Source organism: Centruroides sculpturatus, unplaced genomic scaffold, assembly GCF_000671375.1.
Source record: "Centruroides sculpturatus isolate CEXI.00-Female unplaced genomic scaffold, Cexi_2.0 scaffold17, whole genome shotgun sequence".
NCBI lineage: Eukaryota > Metazoa > Arthropoda > Arachnida > Scorpiones > Buthidae > Centruroides > Centruroides sculpturatus.
Genome location: NW_019384462.1, coordinates 186,814 through 209,927, shown reverse-complemented (window position 1 = coordinate 209,927; position 23,114 = coordinate 186,814).

Sequence of the window (23,114 nt, the reverse complement as noted above, 5' to 3'; positions counted from 1 at the left end):
TGTTTTCCAGAGTCTAATTGCAAATTTCAATTTGTTGCATAATGCTACATCAGCACCAGTTGCGACAAGTTCTCTTCTATTACCCCAGTGTGGCCAAAGTTAATTAACACCGCTAAGGGAATGCAAATGATTGATTACATTAAGCCGCTGCCAATATGACGCACACCTTGACTACAACTGTTGTAAATCATTTCTTGCTTCGCTCGACTAAACCAGCTGCTAGTGACATCAACGCGGCGCTTACATTGTCATGAAACTGCGTCATCTTTCACCAATATCTTGGCTTAGCCTTCGGGGACTCTGCCTAATTTAGGCTATAAAGTGTACCCAATACAAAGTCTCGATATTTCAATCTAAAATCGCGCAAGGTGCAAACGTTATTACGTTGTTTAGCAGCCACATCGATCTGCTATTGTAATATATACGCCGGGCCATGTCCAGATAAACATGTCCACTTTGCATACTTCGGTCTTCTAATGAAGATCCGGTGTTTTAGATGGAAACTCGGGTAATTCGAGTATATTTTCGTTAAAGCGAATTTAAATTTCGTAAAATTCTAATTGTTCCAGGGGAAGGAGCTTCGCCCTTTATCTCGTACTCGCTCCTTCAATAACAAAGATTTACAATTACTAAACAGGACAGAGTGACAAATGAGCATCAAAAGACATTCCTGGGAAATCTTAAGTAGAAAGATAAATAGAATTAAAGAAAACGTCTTATTTGTTCTATCACACTTTGATAATTAATTGGCAACTGTTTACCGAATCCCATATTATAAAGGCGCCAAGTTAAATGATCTGGCTGGCATTAATCTAATTTTTCTTGTATTATTTTTGTACATTGCGGTAAAAGAAGAAGAAAAAACGTTTGGATCTTCTCGCTTCTTGAAATAATCATTTGTGGTTTGACCCGAGAGTGCGCTAGTCCTTGGGATCAATAACGGTGTTTAGGTTTAGCAAGTAGTCATTGGCGTAAATACACGCCAAGTAGATAAACAAGACTGAATGAGAGAACAATTTTCTAAATAGCTACATAGCCGCGAGTTGGCACACAACCAAAAGTATATTTTTGCCGTCTATCTAAACACTAGAGACAATGATACTCAACAGTTGTTGCCGGTAGATAAACGTAAAATCAAAACATCTGACAAAATTAATGACAAAAGCTCGCAGTTCGATTGAAGATTCTTCCACAAATCCAATTTGCCATTTCTATTAAAGTTTTCCACAGCAATAAGATTTACATCAAGAAGCGATCATCAATTATTGTGTAAAATTGTAAATAAGATTACAAAATAAATATAAAAGGAAATAAAAATAAATAAATAAAGGAAGAAAGAAAAAAAAACAAGATTTGGCAGTAGCCAGATAATAGGATTGTTTGTATTTCTTATATTTGTCAAAATGGACGCATTATACCTTGGATAGAATAAGAGAATTTTGACGGCAAACATAAAAGATGTAGTTGAAGTAGAAAGCTCCCACTAGACTGTAAGTAAGAAATATTATTGATTTGCGGATCTGCTGCTTGTTGAGCGATCAGCACATCTGGAAACTTCTCACGGGAATTCGTTGGTTTGCCTAGAAAAAACTTGCGCGGTTAGAATAGACTGTAAAATTACAAAACGTTTATATAAGGGGTGGGAATTGGAGTATGGTACTTTAGACGTATAAAGTATATTTACGTTATCTCTTCCTTATTTTATTTAGCTGGATTGAAATGGTGAGTGATGCTGTCCGATCCAGCTGCAGTTTTGGGCATCGTTAAGGAAAATCACCTTTTCCACCCGGTACCTGCACCCTCCAGCTGTTTGTCAACACGGATGACCTCCATAAAAGGGCTCTTTGCTTCTACTAGGCATGTGATGCAGTCATTAACCATTTCTGAAATAAATAAAAACTGACAAATCATTTCTGCCTGTGGCATTAGTTTCTTTTTTCGAAATTCTTACGGGTGACGATGATTTTTAAAGCTGCGATTTGGCTACATTGAATTGCTAATTCCTTTAGTTTCGACGAATTAGGAGGGTTTCTCCTGATTAAAGTTATATTTCTTTCAAATAATTTTATAAATAAATTCATTACCTTAGTAGAAATTATTGATTTTCACAGAGCAAAACAATTTCGATATCTAAAAATAGAGAATTTCTATTTTTCCGATTAAATTAAACTTTAATTTATCTTAATGTTTACCAATTTCACATTTTTGTTATTTGCTGAAGATTGAATTTATTTTTATCGTTTTAATTGGTTGTTAAATACACGAATTTAACTTATAAACCTTAATAGATAAGTAAAAGAGTCTTTAGTTAGTTTTGTTTATCTTCCACTGTAAATTGTAAGTAATTTGCGATTAATATTTATGGCTTCGATTGGCGCTTGTGCTTTATTTCGAGATTTTTATGTGGACCGCCCTCCTTTCTTGCTTAATTCCTTCGGGAGTTGGGAGAAGCGTTGATTTCCTCACCTTGTTCTCCCTCCTTCCCTATAATATTACTTAAACGACTAGCAGGAACATCTGGGCATCGGCGAAAGTCTATCAGCGAGAAGATTTTGCAGCCACCATTAATTCTGAGAAAAATTGCGTGGAGCAGCACATCGTAGAAAAGGGAACTTTACCTAAAATGATATATCCATCCTTAGCACTCAGTTTAATCGATTCTCCAACCCCAAGTCTTGTGTTGTGGGAACCTTTATTAAACCTCAGCCAGGGGGTTATGAATGGTTTTCTCAGCGGAACGCTGTCCGACTGTTGTGTCCTATCTCTGACATAGTCACTCCGGCATGCATATTTCATGGACGGCTGAGCAGTCTACCAGTCAATGGTTTGTGTGCTCTGCAAGTTGCAGATAGCGTGCTTTTCCCATTAGCTGTAACGCTGAGAAGTGACTTGTCTCGTGGGAGGCTCCTACCTTGTCCCAGTCTGCACTGTGACTGATAGATACCTTCATCAGATTCATCTTTACGGCCGCAACATTATTCTACCCTCCCCTAATTATCCCCGTGTACTATTGAAATATTAATGCCCTGATTGAACAAGTCGGCGTCGTAATATCGGGGGTTTGACTTCTGTCGAGTTGCATGATAAACATTTCATTAGAAATGCTCTTTTCGTTAATTGCCGAATCATAACAACACAATGCAACTATCGCCTTCGGGATTTGTTCAAAGCTTTAATTCACGGTCAAACTGCTTTACAAACTGCTGACTAATATAAACATCAATTATTGATGTTGAACGGCCAGCATATAGACTTATACTTTGATATTTCGTGTAAATCAATTATTTCTACGCTAAACTCCGCTCTTCCACTCGCTAAATTCCGTGCCGTACTTTATGATGTTTGGCAAGAGTATTTAATAATATCATTTTAAAAATACTTTTATTCCACCGAAATGAATCCTCCGAGTGACGGCAAAAAGCGGCGTAACGTTTAATGCCATTAGTTAAATCGAGAGGAAGGCACTCTATAGTGTACAGATGAATTGCTTAGCATTAATGGGGACAACCACTGTATAGATGTCATTTTATCTTTTCATTTTATAGCTTTTTCACCTGCGCTCAACGTCTACCTGTGTCCAATGCACCAATCAAAATTTCTCGCTCTAACAAATTTTATTAACCCGATAATCTTACAAGGACAATTTTATGACAAAGACCGCCATATTATATATCGCTTTTATTATAATATTATGAGATTATTATTAATATCCCAAGAGCATTTTCTAATTAAGATTAGTTCAATAAAACCTTCAACTCTCTTTCTATGATATATGGATTATGCTTACAAAAGAAATCGTTTGTACCTTTCAATACATTCAAATTTATTACACTTTACTAAATTCAATCGTTAATCGTTGCTGATACAATTTTCTTTTTATAATCTTAAAATATAATTATAAAACAATTAAAACTGCAATATTATTCAGAAAAATCGAGCTGAAAACAAGTTTTAATAATAATTTCAATACAAAATAATAACATTCACCACATTCAAATTTTGAAGAGAAAATAATTTAAATATTCCAATTGAAATTATTGAAACTGCAATATTATTCAGAAAAATCGAGCTGAAAACAAGTTTTAATAATAAAAAAGAAGTGATTGCAATCTGAAGGTAAACCTTGGGGCAAGAAAAATCGGTGCGGGAAGGAAGACCTTAAAATGTTCAAGTTTTGGTCAATGTTCAAACTGCCAATAAAATTCCCGGCTTGATTTTGACGATTAACGACTTATCATTAAAATACAAAGCTAACACCTCGGCTTTTAGAGGTGAGCTAATGCACTGGAGTATTGTTACGGGAATCATCGCACGAATTCCTATTTCTAGGAAATCTTTATGTCGAGCTATGTGAAAGGAAGCTTTTCGTTCATCTGATTTACTACCTCATACCTGCAGCGTAGCAGTTAGACTAATGGTGGATTAAAGTAATAAAAAACCAGTTAGAATGTCAAAGCATAATGGAGAAGCCATTATTCTCTTGGATACGGTTACATATTTTTTATTTTTTTCATGACGGAGCGTAAAAATTTATAAATGAAATATTTACAGCTTGATTTGGTTTGTTTAATTTTCTATTTAAAGGAGAGGAAATTATACAAAATTTTGAATAATAAAAACTACAAGTGAAGAAATTCCCAATCTTTGTTCGGTTCCTCCCCGGCTATCTAAGGTTTTAGAGGACATTGGGTTTCTTGTACGACTATAGGTGAATGGAGTCACCCCTGGATCCCCTCTATGGCTGTCAGTCACACTAAACGGATATAATTGTCCCGTACACTGATTCGCTTTCAGTCGAGTTACACCAGCCTTGTCTACACCCTGACCTTTCTTTCTCAATTTCTGACTCGCTTCAGCTGTCAACCAGAATGAAGACAGAAGGAGACATCACCTGGGTTTCCTATTAAATGCGTGTTATCTGACAGAATCGTTTCATTCTCGTTCGAAATTTGTTCCTGTACCCCCGCAATATCTAAGCAAGGGTATTTCTAAAAATGGTATTTATTAAGATGTGCTTAAAATTCCACCCTGCTATTTATCCCCTAGACATCGTGCAAAGTGCGGTTACACCCTCTGTAGCATGCACCGCAGGACGAAGGTGTGGTGATGCTGATGCGTGGGTGGTCGTGTTAGATGCGTTTGTTGAGCCTGACTAATTGACCACAAGGTTATCTGGTAGATGAGTCGTGTGTCGTTTATTGTCTTTCCACCAGTTGTTATTAGGTGGGTCGTGTGCCGTCTTTGATACGCACGCCTTTTGTAAATTTTTCTTTCCCTTCTCCTCATTCCAGTGCTAAGTGTATTTTACACTAAAACTTTGCGCGTATATCACAATAGATAGATAAATCCCCCTCATAGTCAGTGCGTTATCTTATGAGCAAAAAGGGCAATTGATAATGCTCCCACCAAGAGGGGCCCCAAAGCAATCTTTTATAAGAAAGTATTCCCCCCAAAGAAAAACGTCTGAAGTCAACGTCGTACATGGTCCACCTAACTCAAATTCGACTGGGTCTGACGAGGCTATAATGCGCCACTGCTCATAGGCAATGTTAAATGCAATCTCAAGTTACTTTTAATTCCATTTTTATTCAATAAGTAGACTATATTAATCAGAATTTTCCTCATAACTCGGCACGCTGTTTGAATGACACCTTTACTATACTTTGTTTATAGTTGTGTTTGGAAATGCCGAGACTACAAAAATCGAAAATGTTCCATTTATACATCTAAGATTGGAGTGTTTTTCACTTTTATTTACTGTTCGGATTTGGACAATCATTGGGTATACTTAGGTTGGTGAAAAACCTGTAGAGTGTCCCCATTGCCCGGCTGGAAAGCCGATTGGTGAGAACAGCACCACGTGTCAAAAATGGCTATTACCTTAGGTGAAAGTTTGGCTACAACTCGGGTATTGAACGTCAAAGTTTTCGGTGATAAAACCGACATAAAGTGAACAGTAAATTTTAACTGAAAGCTAAAAAAGTATAGACTAGACTGGTGGTGAAATCGATATGTACTGTACCTGTTCTCGATTTACTCCTGCCTGGATTTTTTTCTTTCATTTTTCTGTTTCTGCTTGCCATTTGCTCCATCAGCTACTCTGGCAGGTAGAGCAACACCTACTAAGTCGGTATTAATAAAGCAGTCAGGTAAATAAATGGAAAGCTGAAAATGGAATGGAGAACCGCGCCGTAGCAGAGGATGTTTGTACAGTCAAACGATCGATGCTAAACAAACAATGACCCATCAAATGATTCCAACTATTCGTCAAATGAAAATACAATGCGCTTGGCAAATTTACATTATAATCCTGTCGAGTTTTGAAACTATAACAGGGCGCAATACAAATTTCTACTAGGTTTACTCGATGGCATAAAAGTTTCTAAATTTCCGAAAACTTCTGTGGGGAGATTTATTGCAAACTGTCTAAAAAGGCTACTCCATCACGTGACTGTGGCTTGATAGATCACGTGGAAACCGCCTGCGTCATCAACATCCGGGAACTTGATAGGTGGTATGAAAGATAACCTTCGACATATCATCGAGCCGCTTTAATTCATATTTTAAGCTCGAATAACCAGAAACGGTAGTCGGACAAGTACAGAAATAGCTCTTTGCACTTTGCCTACCCGCAATTATGCAAGGGGCTACCGTGCTGGTTTGGTAGGACACCACTTCCTTCCCATCCGCGCCAGCAAGTGCCTTACATGTTCCGTACATTACGTGGTGTACCGAGGGTGCTCTCGCAACCGCAATTATCCGCCTTACTCGCTCTGCCTTTGTAGTTAATTACCTGTCACGTGATCGGATCGAAGGTCTTAAATTTCACATCTCCCAATGGCAAAAGTTTTGGGCAAAAAAGTGCTAAAACTCGGTACGTGATTGTTTTAACATTTCGACTCTCCGCGGTGTTAAGGTTACTTCATTACGTTCGACAACATGATGACCAATAATCAAGTTTGGAGAAACAATCGCCGTGAGGAAAATGGCCACGGAATTCGAGATAATAATGTTGACTTTACCGAAATTATAAAATAATAATGTAATAGAAGATATTACAGAAATCCCCCCGAGCCAGAAGATATTCTTGTGAGCGACCACCCTGCCAACTCGGAGGGCGAAACATTGAACGGAGTATAAATCAACTTTAAATGATGGGCCAATTTTGATTCTCTTTGTCGGCACATAATTTAGGCAGGGTGCTAGAATGTCCTTAATTATAGGGTTCGATTCGATACAGCCTACCCACTGTTCCTTCTTGAGCATTCCTGATATGTTAAGTTTCCTCCAGTCAGCTCAGGTGAAGGGAGGAGATTTGCCCTCTGGCATACCCATCTGGACCGTATTCATTCAATTGTGGTCATCTTCAGACGATGGAAGCCACAACATAAAGGCTTTCATACTGACATTCCCTATACGAATGCCGTCTTGTGTCGTGTCCGAGACAAATACTCAAAATTTTTTCATTACAAAAGGCATAAAAATATTTCTTCCAAATATAAATATATATAAGTAAGAGCTTACCATTTTTAATGAAACTGAAAAATGCATTTTTATCTGAAATTTATTTAAATCTTTTAATCTGTCCTCAAGAACTCCTTTCTTTCTTAACTTCTTCAGAAGCCTTTTATCGTTCCCAACGATAATCACCTGGGTTAAACAATTAAACAGGGGTTAAACAAGACGTCAGATAAGATTGATAAGTAATATATTTACCAAGAAGCTCCGGGCAGAGTTCAGTAATATTTCGGCAATCTCGGTGCATTTAAATTCATTTATTCCAGGTGCAGAAATGACTGACATCCCACAGACGTCAGAAACTTTGTCAAGAAAGGTCATCACCTTCAATCTATAAAGCTGGTGACAGGTTATCATTATTTAGCCTACCTTGGGGAGGGAGATAACGCTTGTATTAGAAATATTTTCAATTCGCAGTGACTTACTATGATCGAAACTGCGGGATTTAATTATTTATGTAATTATAACATTAAAGTTTAATCTCACTTTATACTCCTTTCTCTATAATGTAAGATTATAATGAAAATTTAATATTTAAGCAGGTCCTTCCTCCTTTCTTATTAGATCATTCCTCAAAATTTTCGTGATAGTTTCTTCTTCATTTTTCGTTTTTATGTGTATTTTTTCTTTTCACTAACTGAACTCCATTTATCATTCAACCTGTCCAAACCTTCTCAACACAGCTATCTGTGGCAGTCCTATCAATTAGGCTTACACACTGTTTCATTTCTAATATATCATCATTTCTCTTATGATCGAGTCTGTCTATTCTTTACAGCACTTCGGTAATGACTGTGCACATAATTCCCATACAGCAGCTGCTACACACATATATATTATAGCCCTATACTCAAGTTTTGGATATAGTGGATCGCATTCATCTATTATATGGTTTATGTTGAAAACCACTTATTCCTTCTGTTAAAAAATACATACGCGTGGAATTTTTCACATGTATAAAAGCTTCGATAGGGCATAATGGTTGTGTTATTGATAAAAAGAAAAAAAAAGGAAAATATCTCTGTATGGTTCTGCAAGCTTACTGCTTTAACATTAAATTTAGAATTTTATCCCAATTCAAAAATAAGTAGGAAGAAGAGGAAGCAGAAAGAAGAGCCACTGGTAAGTACAAAAGATAATCTTGGCACCTGAACTATAACTTTTGACGAAAATGGATGCTTGACACGGTTTTTATGTCCTTATTTTATGCTTCGAAATTTTATCGACAGACGTCTTTAAATCGAAAATAAAAAATGGACGACACAAGCCGATGTGCCAGAAGCATAAAATGTTTAAAGGGCTAAGTAATATTCAAAAAAAATGAAACCTCCCTATTAAAAAAACAGGTGCGTAGAATACGAGCTAAAAAGAAAAAAAACCATTAATTCATTATCTGGCCGAACATTAAAATCTTCTTCGATGATTTTAGTGATTTTAATTAATACAGGAGATTAAACTTAATAACATACTGTATTCGAAATTAATAAATTTATTAATACTAAACATATTTTTCTTCTGTTGCGAGTTTTTTGCAAGCAACAAATGCCCAATTACAAGGGGGATTTGTCTTTTGATTCCTTTTCCCTTATTTTTCCAAGCCACAGTTATAAGATTAGAATGTCAAAAATTGAGACTTATATTTTTATATTGGTAAAAAAAATAATTTCACAGGTTAAAACCAGCCTTCAAAATTAAGCGTGTCATCTTATAGTTTCGTATTGAAATACTTATCGAGAATTCGAATGAAATCAACATGAAAACATCAACTATAACAAGGAATCAAAAGATGTTATTCAGCAAAGTAATACGTAGAAGGACATATATTACTCAAAGCAAGACGTAGCTGGACATAAACTCCTCAAAGAAGGGTGCAAATGGAGGTAGATGCCTCAAAGAACGATGCAGATGGAGGTAGATGCCTCAAAGAAGTGTGCAAATGGAGGTAGATGCCTCAAAGAAGGGTGCAAATGAAGGTAGATGCCTCAAAGAAGGACGTAAATGGACGTAAACTCCTCAAAGAAGAATGCAGATGAAGGTAGATGCCTCAAAGAAGGATGCAGATGGAGGTAGATGTCTCAAAGAAGGACGTAAATGGACGTAAATTCCTCAAAGAAGGATGAAGATGGAGGTAGATGCCTCAAAGAATGGACGTGAATGGACGTAGCTGTACGTAAATTCCTCAAACTTATAAATCGGAATACGTCTATAGACATAATATTAAAAAATAATAATAGACTGTAATTGAGAAGAGAATTAATTTAAGATTAAAAGCGATAAGAAGGGAATTATCTTTACTTTAGAATTTTAAAAATAAACGATGGAAATTAAAACCTTGTAAGTCTGTGGAGTAATTAGAATGCTTTACTCTTTAAACAAAGAGGATAGAAGATGGAGAATTGGCCCGAAGGATACTATTATCAGATAAAGGATCAAAGGTCCTATTTCCTCATCAATTTTTCACGTATCCTTCAACTTTTCTCAATGAATTTAACGTCTCGAACTAGTATATTGTTCCTCTTCCTTACTTCAGTCGGTACCGGCGGATAAAATTACAGAAGTTAACTCTAACACGATTTAATCATGTAAAATTGCAACGAGCATTGTGAAAGGTGGAAGGAAACCCAAAAACTGCCGCCATATTGATTTCGGTACATTAGGGTTAGACGGGGACTTATATTTGTCATGCACTTCACTCTCCACTGGAGAGGAATATGGAAGGGCGTAATATTATCTCGGAGAAAGAGGTTTTAAAAATGCATTCGGCTGAGTTGCATTAATACATTGCTGCAGTTAAAAGGAATTTTCCGACAGAAATATCATAGATCAATAACTTCTGTGAATATGTTCCTTTATCCCGTTGGTGTCATGTAAATCCGAAATTTGTTTTCCCTCAGCCTGGAGCCTTCTACTTGTTATAAACAACGTGAATTTTCGCCCATTCTCCTATTAAATTCTTTGTTTTTTTCTCGGAAGTTTTCCAATTACATTGGCTCTTCCAACTTATTTCTCTCTCTCTCTTTTCTTTCTTTTATCATTCTTTCTCCGGAATAGAGACGGTGATGGATCTTCGGCCGGGTCACGTGATCGATGCTGCCAAATGTTAATAGAAGGCGCCCGTCAATAGCCGAGGAGGAGGAGAGGGCGTGTGATGACACCATTCTTCATTCTTGGCCTCTTTCTGATAGCCTCTGACCAGATTAGAGCTCCTCGCCGGCGAAAATCTAGTTGGTCACTCTGACGATAAACTTTGAAAAGAAAATTCTTCTTACGCCGGAATCTATAATTTAATTAAAAATCAGTTAGACCCGTTCTGCCCGGGTTGGGTTGAGACGTTAAACCCGGTATTGAAAAGTTTCAATTATTTCGTGATCCTTCTTAATACCGTGATTGCACGCAGCAGATCCGAGAGATGAAAAAAAAAGACATAAAAAATGTCGGGTGGTCTCGGAACACGACAGACGCCTCCCATTCGAAAGACGAGTCAGGTGAAAGGTCAAGTGCCTTGCTGTGGAACATAGCTTCAGCCGGTATGAGGCCTGTAGACAGATCATAACGTCAGGGTTTAGCTTGTCCGTGACAGCAACATAAGCCTCGTCTCAGGAAAGTCTGACTCACTGGATAAGCAAAGCCTCCCCACTCTAACAATAGCTGGTACAATTTGGGATTTAGTTACCGCCAGTGATACTCTAAATTTATTCCACGGTTCGAGTAAAATGGGATAAACTGTCGAATTTAAGAGAGGAGCTATGAAAAGGAATAACACCAACTACAATACTCGTTCTGTAGATAAACCCAACAAACGGATTGAAGACTGGAAATACGCCATACGTTTACTTTACTTAATTTAATCTATCAATAAAATAGACGTATTCCTGACATATTACAATAATTAAGCGATATAAAATTATAAGGGAGAGAAGCTTATCGTGTGCTACAAAGAAAAAGTTTTTTTTTATTGTTTCTCATTCCTTAACTCCCCGAGTAACATTTTTCTTTCTTCTTATCTACAAAGATTGGCGATCGGTCAATAAAACGCTTTATAGGTACCTCTCCCTAACTGTAGGCTACTGATTTATTTCAAATTAGTATAATTTGTCATCCGTTTAGAAGTCTATTATACCAGACAAAGGCACTAAAATCTTCGACGGGGGTCAAGGGCTAACTATGATAAGTGAAAAAATGGTTTTTATGACACCAGGTGTGAGTCGGTCCTTGTATCCCTTCGATATTAAACAGCGACACGAAACAGACCACACCCGAGTGACAGGGGGTGCACCTCTAGGGTGCCCTTTCGCTATATACGGGGAATTGCCTCATACTTCTTTTTTTATTATTTTATACACATTCCGCCCATTTTTCTAGATTTTACAGAGATATCTAACGACAAACCAAACCTCGTATTACCCAACTTACCTAATCTTGATCTATCTTCTGTCAGTGTTCGGAGTTACAGCCGCTTAAAAAATATCCTAACCTTAACCTTAATCTAAACAATATTATTTAGTTATTTTTTTATTTAAAAAATTAATTTAGTAAGAAAACAAGAGCATTAAATTATTATAGTTTCCTTGTTACGATATCCGGTTTATTCCACACAAATCTGGATGCAGACAAACATAATAAGTGGGATTGCAGATCAAGCTGACAACCAGACATTAACACTAGGTAGAGTGCAGATGGCAGCTAATTTCTGTACTGTAATCTTATTATTGTTGTCTCAGTGGACTCTTGTGTCAGGCCGGCATAAGGCTCGAGGCTATCACCTCTGTCAGGCCAACACCATAACTCACAAGGCCCACCTAATCACCGAAGCGGCGGGTTCTAATTTTCGATCTAGGTAATTTAATTTGTTCATCTGTTCTCCCACCCGGTTCAGAAACAGGAATGTACCGAGTAGGTCTCGGAGAAACGGGTCCTCACACCTTGTTTAGCAACACTAAAAGGTCGAGGGTCAAGGCACCGGGTAGAACCTCGTGAGAACTGCACTACGTATTTATTATGTAAACACCTGTAAGGACTGCACACAGTAATGGCGAAACCAGTTCTATTTTTTTTTCTTTTAATGTTTCCTGGAGTAAAACCCGGCTAACAATTGCACAGATGGCAGCCAAACGAGTCTTTAGAGCCGGCTCTTACTATATTAAAACTGTTCTACGAGCGGGGGTACCCTTCATTTGTCAATTATCGTTCTCTTTTCATGCTCCAGCCAGGTTCATTGAAAATCAGAAAATTAGCGTCTAAAGTTTCCAATTAGATTCATTCCCCCCTTTTCTCCTGCCGCGAAAGAGAAGTAGAAAGCTTTCAAAACACATCAAACTCACATCCCCGCGTTGTTTACTACATTGGAACGGGGGGTAAAGGGTCTCTACCTTAGTTATATGTAAAGTGGAAACCATTTAGAGCAGTTTACCAGAATCTAGACCGGGCACAGGGTTATGGGGAGGTTGGCTAATGGATATAATAATAAAATTAACCAAAGTTTCTTCATGTTAGAATATTGTGGTTGTTTTAGGGTCACCTGGGAGATATTACGAAGTCGGTAGAAGTAGGTAATGGTGAAATAAATCGTAAGATTTCTTTGCAAGGTCTCCGTCGCCACTTACCTAAATGTATTACTAAGCGGAGCGAAGCTAGTTAAACACCTTAATGGAAGTCAGTGGAAGACGGTGAAGTTTAATTACTGCCCTTGCAACTATAATTCTTAATTGTAGCCACTTCCAGACAAAGTCGTTTTTATAACACATTCGCATTAACGTGTAATTTCTGAAGCAACCATTTTTGAGTGCGTTGCCAACATCGTTAAAACTCTACATAATTTTGCTGATTTTATAATTAATACCTAATGCCAATGTAAGATATCGTTACTGTAATTATTTAATGTTCACGCTAGATTTGACCTTTAGAAAAGGATGAAGCCATGCTTATAAATAAAGGATGCTTCTTCTTTTTATATTACTCGACTTCCTCGCTAAGAAATTTGATCTCATCTGGATAACGTATGAGAAAATTAAACAAGAGCCTCTTCTTTTGAAATTCTATGAAAGAAAATAAAAAAGAAATATATTATATGCTAGAAAAGTTAATAGAATATTTTTAAAGTAGCTGGCAAAGTTAGTTTAAATTAATTTCGGTAATTATTTTGGCTTAAGCGACGAAAGTTTTTTGTTCTTTCCATCTCTGGCTTTAAATTATCGGAGTGCAATAATTCCGTTTATCTCTGATTGCCTTAGATTTTCCGTTAGATCAACTGAAACGATCAGTGGCCTATACATTTTTAAATTTAAATGCAAATTTCCTACCGTGTAGTAGGAGAAAATATTTCTTTTTTTTAAATAATGGACAGTTGCAACGAGCGAAATAATTTTATGATAAATTACATCAGTTTATTATACTGTAAAGTCTTGAGATTTGCAAGTTATTAACAGTGGGAGATGATTAATTTTAAAGTTTTGACGTGCGAAACACTTGGGTGATTACACTTGCATATGGATACGTATGAGTGTGCATTTGAATGACAAAAGAAAATATATTCTATTTAAAGGCCGAAATTAGAGAATTTCACATTTTGTCATGTGGCATTTGTATTTTGAAGCTTCCGGCTTTGGATACTGCCAAAATGCAAATGCTGCTTGGGCTCAATTATCCGAAAGAGAAATGAACGTTGTGACGTTAATGCGTGTGAAAAAATTAATTTTATGAATGTCGGCTTGTGTTGTAGTTAGAAACAATTATTCAGTTCCTATATCAAACCGCCATTATTAAGAACGTTTCATCAGCGACCTATATCCAGCCAGACGTGACGCGAATTGGCGATCTTATCCCGTGTTACCACATCTGTCGTTTTTCCATTATCACCTCGCATTTTAGTACTTAGAATGTAAGTAGCTTAAGCCTACATGGATATGTGCTACCCCGTTCCACATAGTCCGGATTATGATTGCTTGTTGATGCATAAAGTCAGTGGCCGAGTCCATTTTTCACATCACACGTGCGAAAGATCGACAAGATGAACGACACGTCAAGGTGTGACCATTGAAGGGGTTTTAATTAGCCCTACACAACATAAGGCATGAACATCAGAAGTGCATTTTCAACAGGGTGCTTCCCCCTCCCAACTGCCTGATAGATTGACTCGCTTCCCATACAGAGCTAATAGAAGATAATCAATAGCCAACGACTCGGCTTAATGGCAAACGAGTGAAAAGAATAGCTTGATAGATGTCGTTTCTCTCTTTCGAGCCAAATCATTCGATCCTCGTAATGAAAAAATAAGAAAAAAAAAATTCCTAAAAATCCGAGCGGAACCGAAATATTTGTAAGATAAATCATTTTTCTTTCTATTGACAAAATATAGCTTCTTACTGCAAGTTGCACATCTGTGCTTCAATCCCTTTTAAATTAAAGCTTCTTCACAAATCGAACAACTTGACCGGAATGATGATTGAGATTTTTTCCTCTTCCCCTTAAATTTCTTTTTTTACGCTTGTAAAAGCACAGAATTTCTCCTCTGTCGAGTGGATAGATTTTTAACCAATGACTAATTAAGCTTAGTTGTTAAGGAGATAACAGCAGCTGAATATAATTAAAAATGATATAAAATTTTATTAAACGTTAGAGAAATGCGGATAAATGAATCAGAGGAAAAGAAAGAATAATTAAAAAGTAGAAAAGAAAGCGAAATTTTCAAATAATTATAATGAAATCATATTAAAAATTTGAAGATGGCTAATGATGGTTTTCCATCCCCCGGGGTGTTCCTTTATTACTAAGAAAAATCATTTTTCTACAAGAAATTAACGGATAAGAATGAAATTATAAAATCCATTTTTCGGCTTTGTTTTTAACAGATAGAAGTAACAAGTATTTAATGCGTGCAATTTACACACGACTAAAAGTCCATTTCCTTGCCTCTTTCGAAAAAAAATAATAGAAAATAAAAAATAAAAATGGAGAGTTTGTAATTTTTCTGCAAGAAATCTGATTTTCTACGATATTTTTCAATATTGATCCTACGCATTTTTTACTGTTATTATTATTGTTTTTTTTTTCATGGAGCCTTTATGGAAATAATCCATATCTAAATCTTCGCTTTCAGGCCATTTCGCTAAACTATATCGGCATATTTCACATCGATACTTTCTCTTTTTTTTTTAACAAGAATTTCTCCCTCTTAACCTCTCTTTTGTGTACGCTTTCTTAGAAGTATCAATTCTCCGATGCATTTTTCAAAGTATCTGGTTAGTTTTCTTTCGCTACAGCTGACAAAAATGCGAAAGACACTTATACTTTTAAAGAGAACAAGCTCCTTTGTCAAATAGATGTGCACATAACTAAAACGCCCAATGTCATCTATCTCCCTATATATCACGTGCAAGCAACAATTTACATTGAGACATTTCTAAAAATACCTCAGATATTTTTATTAACTCTAATATTGTCTTAAGCTTTTCAATAATAAATCAAATACAGTATTTTTTTTTAAATGTTTTATGCGTAATTTTTATGCATTTAAGGTCCTAAATATGTAGAGCTTGTATAGGTATTTTTTTTAACTTTGATTATCTCTCCATCTTAGATAAATATCTAAAGGATCTTCTGCTATAGTTAATTATATGTTTAAAGTTAATTAAACTAAATTACACGGTTATAAAAAATAGAAAAAAAGGCCGGAGTGGCACTTGTAAATTCCATGTCTGGATGTGAGACGGCATTCATCACGACGAAAAGGACCCATTAGCGAACATCGGTTGGTCATAGCAATCGTTTATATCATTTGCTGGCAAACAGTTTGTTTTAATGACTATAAACTTCCCAAGAGTAAAGTTAATTACGATATTGGGAGACCTTTAGGTGTTGCTGATTCCGTTCTCCGCATCATTAGAGTGCTGTCTTGTCGTGAAGCGCCGCCTATTGATCATTTATAGAACTAATTAGCGAGTGATGGCTGCCCAGTCGATTAACTGTCATGCCTGGATACTTATCTTGTCCGCTTTAAATAGGTTGAGGTCAATCGAGATAAATGCCAACAGTCTCCCAGGTGAAGATTGCTCTTTAGCATTCGCAATGAATAAACCAAATACAAGTTTGACAATAGATTTACTTAACAAATAAAAAATAGCGTAATTGTATCAATACTTTCAGAAAATCTGTAAGAAACAAACAGTTTGTATTAAGAGTGTATTGCGTAAAATGTAGGTGTTAAATTCCCCAGAAGAGTTAGGAATATTATTTATATTAAACAACAATGTAAAATTACATTTTATTAATGAATTTCGACGTCAACGAATTATTCCATTCATTATTATAATAAAATCAATCGTTTACTGAAGTGTGGATTTTCCCAGATCGATGCCATAGCTACTGTAATAAATTAAAATTAAACCGTACTACTGTAATGGATAGACGAGTCATGAAATTTTTAAATTATAAATGGAGAAAGCAAGCAAAAATCCTAGAAGTTTTCCAAAGACAGCAATAGTTTGGTTGCAATTATGCAAATAGATTGGCAGACACATAGCAGATATTACTTGGCAAAGTGTCATACAGTCTTATCAGAGTCGAAGTTAGTTGGAAGCAGAATTTGCATTTCATCATTATAAAAGAAACATCTTTCTGACAGTTCAGCAAATAGTCAAAGTATACAGAGTTAAAGATAGATTCAATTCCGAATGATTAAGCAGAACATTTCGGATCGATAGGCCGATCGCTAGTTTACTTTCGGATATTCGTAATTGGTAGCGATACTGGTAGGATGCCAGAGATGGCGCCAGGAGGGGGACGATTAGTTAGAAAGAGCATTGCAGTTAGAGAGTAAACGATGGTGTCGCCTTGCGGGTGTTCAGTGACTTGTAAAAGACAGAAGCAGCGAGCGGGACAAACCAGTTCATCTCTTCTGCTTGTCTGCTTTCTGTACATAATCCATCTGAAAGCAGAGAGACAGTAGCTTCCACAATGATTAATGCCATCTTTAGCTGCGGAGAAAGCCTCACCGCTAAAGAATATTAAATAAATAATTATCCTCCGAACAAGGATGTAAACTGTGTAATTAATATAAATTATATGATAATGCAATTAAGAAGTGTCACACGTAATATGTCTCGCCCACCGGATAGTGCAATCGTTTCCTTTCAAGTGCTTTACCTCCGAGGTGCATGTCAGGTGAAGTATCTGCTTTAACCCGAATCTACACATTTAATAATTAATTAATTTTAAAGGATGTGTATCTAAGGCTGATAGATAATTTTAGAAGAAAAATAAAAATGAAAACCTCTTACAGACAATAATATAATATATAAATTGGAAGAGGAATTGTATCTTGAAGCAGCTGCGTTCAAAAAAAGAAGTCTCCATCGAAATAGATCGGTTTGAAAAGGATCAAACAGAAATATCCTTTGACTAGAAATTTCTATCCTTGACAGAGTTGGACAAGGAAATGGCTCAGGTGGTATTTGAGTGATCTTAGCTGATGTCAGTCATTCCAAAACAGTCATAACACTTCCATCAGTCTAAGATTGTCCATGCTTTTCTCATTCCCAGAAGAAAAATCCCTTTCAACTTCGTTACAAACTGAATCTAAAGTTCACCAAACAAATTCAACTTTTCTTTTCCAAGAGATTATTGCATTAAAAAAGTTAAATGGCATTTGTAATGAATTTAAATCTTCTTCGATGGAATATTTCTCCTCATTTAATAAGGTTTACGAAGTTAAATTTCGAAAGGAAATTAAAATGACTGGAACAATCAGGTGAAGTGTGGTTGCTTTTCATAGCTCATTTTCGACAAGAAATCCTGACGTATGAAAGCCGCAACATGAGTCAACAACTGTGAACGAGCAATTAGTAACACACTGAAAAATCGCCATCGTGTTGTTTTACTAATATGTTTCCTGTCAGACTCCAGCTGTTGTGGGAACTTCTAAAATGTCCACCTATTAATTACCAGCTACCGATAGACCACGTAGAAGCCATATCAGGTGTCTAGCAGACGGCCATTTAATGTATAGCTGTCTTCGGGAAGATGGATTAGTGCAACTTCCAAACAGTTTCGCCTAAAGAATCGCCAGAGTACACAACGTATTCGCATTATAGAAATTAATAACGTCATTGTATTCGGTGCCTCGATTCGAATAACTTTCGATTCTGTCTCAATAAACACACAGAAAGTTGGAAGGTAAATTCGAAGGAAAACAAGCAAACCGAGAATTAACGAGCTCTGCGATTGGCAAATTTATTTATTTACAAGCAAAACGATGTACGGACAAATGTAAAAGCGCTAGAATAAGCTTATTAAATGGAATCTCCGGTGACAGTTAACAAGAGGCTGCAGCGAACTTCCCCTTTATTCATAAACATAGTCGAATCGATATAGTCGTTTAGTAGTAAATTAGACAGACAAAATGAACGCCATTAATTTCTCTGCTTGAAGAACAGATAGAATTTCATTAACATTGTTAATCGCTCTACAAAACGCTCTTTAAAATCCCGAAAATCAATCACCGCAGGAGAAATATAACCTCTTGGGCTAGGCGGTAAAGGTACACCAACAGGTCAGTCCACGAATATCGATTCTGATGCATCGTGAAGGTATTTATTTAGAGTAACCATGGCAACTACAGAAAAGAGTGTGCAGTAATGGTTTGCTGTTGGATCGTGCAAATTACCGTTCCTTCCAACTTACTCTCAAAAAAAAAATCCCTAGGTTACCATTCCCAATTAATGTTTCTTTACCTTACTTCTTCGGGAAATTTCCCTGTTTACTAATAATCTAATGGGTTTATGAACCCGTTGTATCGATTAAACCGCGTACGAACTCTCGCATATTAATAGGAGAATGGCAATAACAAGCCTCCTAAAGGCCTAAATATAATTTAGTCGCAATTCATTCCAAATTATTTCCTAACGAATAATATTAAGTGACGTAATTAAAATGGCTGAGGATTAGCGAAAGACGAATTATGAAAGGAAAAAGATGCCTGTCGCTTTTGCTACTGTTTCATTCGATTGTCGTTCGACTTATTACGCGTCTCGGAGGACTCATAAAATGGCTCTGATATTAATTAACTGCCTGAATATCTTGCGTATGCGCCATAATAAAACATTGATTTCTCGTCGGATCGAGACGGAACGGCCCTATGTCGAGAAAAGCCTTCATAAAACGTATCGTTAAAGCCGTTATCTGGAGTTTCATGACCTTTTACGAAAAATAAGAGATGTTTTGCTTTAAAATATCAAAAGGAAATTTCGTTAATCAGCTTTACCTTCCTGGAAAAAATAATGATTTTTATTAATAAACCGGGTACGGTACGTAACGTAAAAGCCTGTATTGTGATCTACTTAAAGACGGATCGATATGAAAGATTGCCTAAAATATAACCCAGACAGAGGGCCGTAATAAATATTCCTAAAAAGCTGGAAGTTAATGAAATGACAAGCATCTTTTGAATGGTGTATGTGGGAAGAAAATGCCGTACAGCTGCTTGTCCGGCATAACAGGAAGAAGTACATAAATTGTATTGGAAACAGGCGTCTTTTTCTCTTCCAGTAATTAATTAAATGACATGTACAGACAGCGAGCAGAGGGGATAAGAGAGGATAGAAAGATGACGGATGACGGACTGACCTTCTGATCGTCATTAGAAGAGCTTGTCTCTCGTATGTAAACATCAGCTGCATACGTTAACATTTAAACGGCTCCTTTCAAAGTGCATGAGCATCAAAGATTCTTCTTAAACTTTAAAAGATAGGCAAAGTAATTATAAAAGTGTATAAATAACCGCTGACACAGATCGCCTAATTTATAATCCAGAAAAGTTTCCAGCATAAGATGCGGAAGGCTAATAACAAATTACTTAAAACGTGAAAATATTTTAACTTTAATAGTCTAGTAAATAAATATGATTTTTTTCTGCTTCATTAATTTCATCTGCTAATTAATTATGGACGAACCCTCTATTAACGGAAGAAGAAAGACGTCAGATCCGGTGATGCACCCTAAATGTTATGTTAATTCCGGATTGTCACATTGGTCCAATCCAAGTTTTTCTCACCGATGTGTAACCTACCAGAGATGTTTGTGGCTGTGGTGGTTTGTGGCGGCCTCCCGACAAGGTCACGTGGTCAGCCACGTGGACAGCGGCGATAGGCAGAAGGCCACATAAATCTCTTCATCGTGTGCTCTATCATACTCTTCGTACACATCATATTTCAACATTTCTGACTCACGGCAGATAGCAGAAACAACTGTATTGCATATTTCATGCATTTTCCTATCTACCCACCTTTTATAGTTTCGTATTATGTGAAAATTGATGTATCCATTGTTCTGTCAAGCGCGCTTGGGCCTAAGCTACCACCTATAACTCGCATATTATGACGTTTGCAATTTAAACCCTCTGCAATAAAAACCCAGTAAAATAATATATAAAAAAATAGAGTTTATTGGAAGAAAATATTCGCTAATTTCCGTTTGGTTATAGGAATAATGGTGTTTTAGGTAAAGCGATTTCAGAAATGGAGCCGGAGTAAAGATCCAAGATTTGGAGTGCTTTTATCGGCTTACATGTCGATGTTTGGCGACATTAGATCGTCCAAGCAACAATCCCTCAGTCGGAACATCAACACACTTCATCCAGACAGAGGTAAGAGAAAGAAATGGAACAGCAAAACATAAAATAAAGAAAGAACCGAGTCTGTGCCAACCAATTGCAAACCCTGCTCGGACTACGTCACAGAGAATGGGATTTGACCAACTAAGGCCCACTTATTGCATTTGAAGAATTTCTTTTATTAATTCGGCACTGCTTAGCCTGGGATTTATAATTGCAGGTTTGATTGATAATCTGTTTAATGGCGGTTTCCGCTTGATTGATAAAGTCTATAAGAGGTTAATTGAGAATTGAGAGGTTGAATATTGCCGTAATTAATCACGTCGTCAAATTAATGTCCGAAATTAACCCGGGCTAACGTATACTGTAATTCTTTGAAAATTACTTTTAAAAATTCTATAGGAATAATCTTACGCTTGGTTTCTCTTAAAATAATTTAAGAAGCAGCATCGGGACCTTTATTTATGTATTATTTTTTTAAAAATTTCTAATTATGATAAATCGGTTCTACCTTAATTACATCTAAATACTTTCAATTGCTCTCGAGATGTTTACCTGGAGCGATGTCATTCGTGATTGAAATATATTTCAGGTTAATAAAATTGCAAGAAATTACATATTAACCATGTATCGAATTTATTAACCTTATAACTTATTTACATATTAACAAGATGGTGACTCTTACACCGTTTGCCTGTTTAATTTCGAGAGCAGAGACTAAAGTGTCGAGGAGCAACAATGGGCATTGGATATAGTCTCGAACTGTCCCAACTATACAAAAGCTTCAGTGTCCCCGTATATCCAGAGCCCTCTTTTACTTTTGTCAGAGACGGTAATTGATTACCCACCTTGTCACCAAGAGTCGTGACTCCCCACGTGTCCACGATAAGCATGCTGGGAAGAAGGGAGGTGCCATCAGATAAAGCTACTGTAAGCTAGCAACTGGTCCCATTGTACAGTAAGCTTGCTTTATTATTCGTTTTTTAGTTTAACTCAGATTGCCGAGGGATGAAAAGTTCTCCCTCCGCTGGTCGAACAGCTAAAGGAACAACTAGGGGTTTAGCCTGGCAATTTTCGAATTTTCGATGCCCCCGTAAGAGTAAATTTCGGCAATAAATATAAAAGTAAAGTTTACTAATGATAAGTATACACTTCATAAATTTTACCCTATCTAAAAAACAGTGTCACCTGCTGTGTATAACCGTGGGTAGATGGTGGTGGGCCAAACACGTGACCATTACTACAAACGGCACGTGTTTAATAGAGGGGACGGGTTATTGGAAAAAGCTGTTCTCAATTCTATTGATTAAATTAACAATCTGCATTCTGCGATATTAGTGGATGATTCAGACGAGATAGCTTAAAATCTGGCAGAAGAGAGAAAGAGAGAAAAAAACAGAATGAGTCGAATGGATTAATTTTATTAATGGTATGATTTAAGACTACGGGTTATGAATCTTTTTTTTTCTTTATATGTTGGTGGCTCGGAAATCTGCTGGTGGTCAGACTAACCACGTTCCTATCATACGCTGGCTTTAAGGGTTAACCGTTCATGATATACGGTTATTAATAATGTAGTTCTGTGGAGAAGCCAATTTGCTTATTTGATATTAGTATAGATTCCTGCAGAATTTAAATCTGATAACGAAATTTGAAATTTTTATAAGTTTAATAAGCAATTTCTAGTATTGTTGAATTCTATTCCGAAGACGTGTGAGTAACGCAACAGTAAATAAATGAAATTCTTGTCGGCGTGTACATCTAATCTTTAATGCGATGATGTACGGATTCAATTCCAAAAATTTACACAGTGAGCAACATTTTTTTTGTTATATATATTTAATTAATTCTCTTCTCTAAAGTAGACACGTAATTGTAACATTGAGTCATGATTTGGAGAAAAATACTCCATACGTTTAGGACACCTCATCTTTTTTTCCTCTATTCTTTCTGTCAATTCAAGAAGGATTACTACCAGTCTATCCTTCCCTTT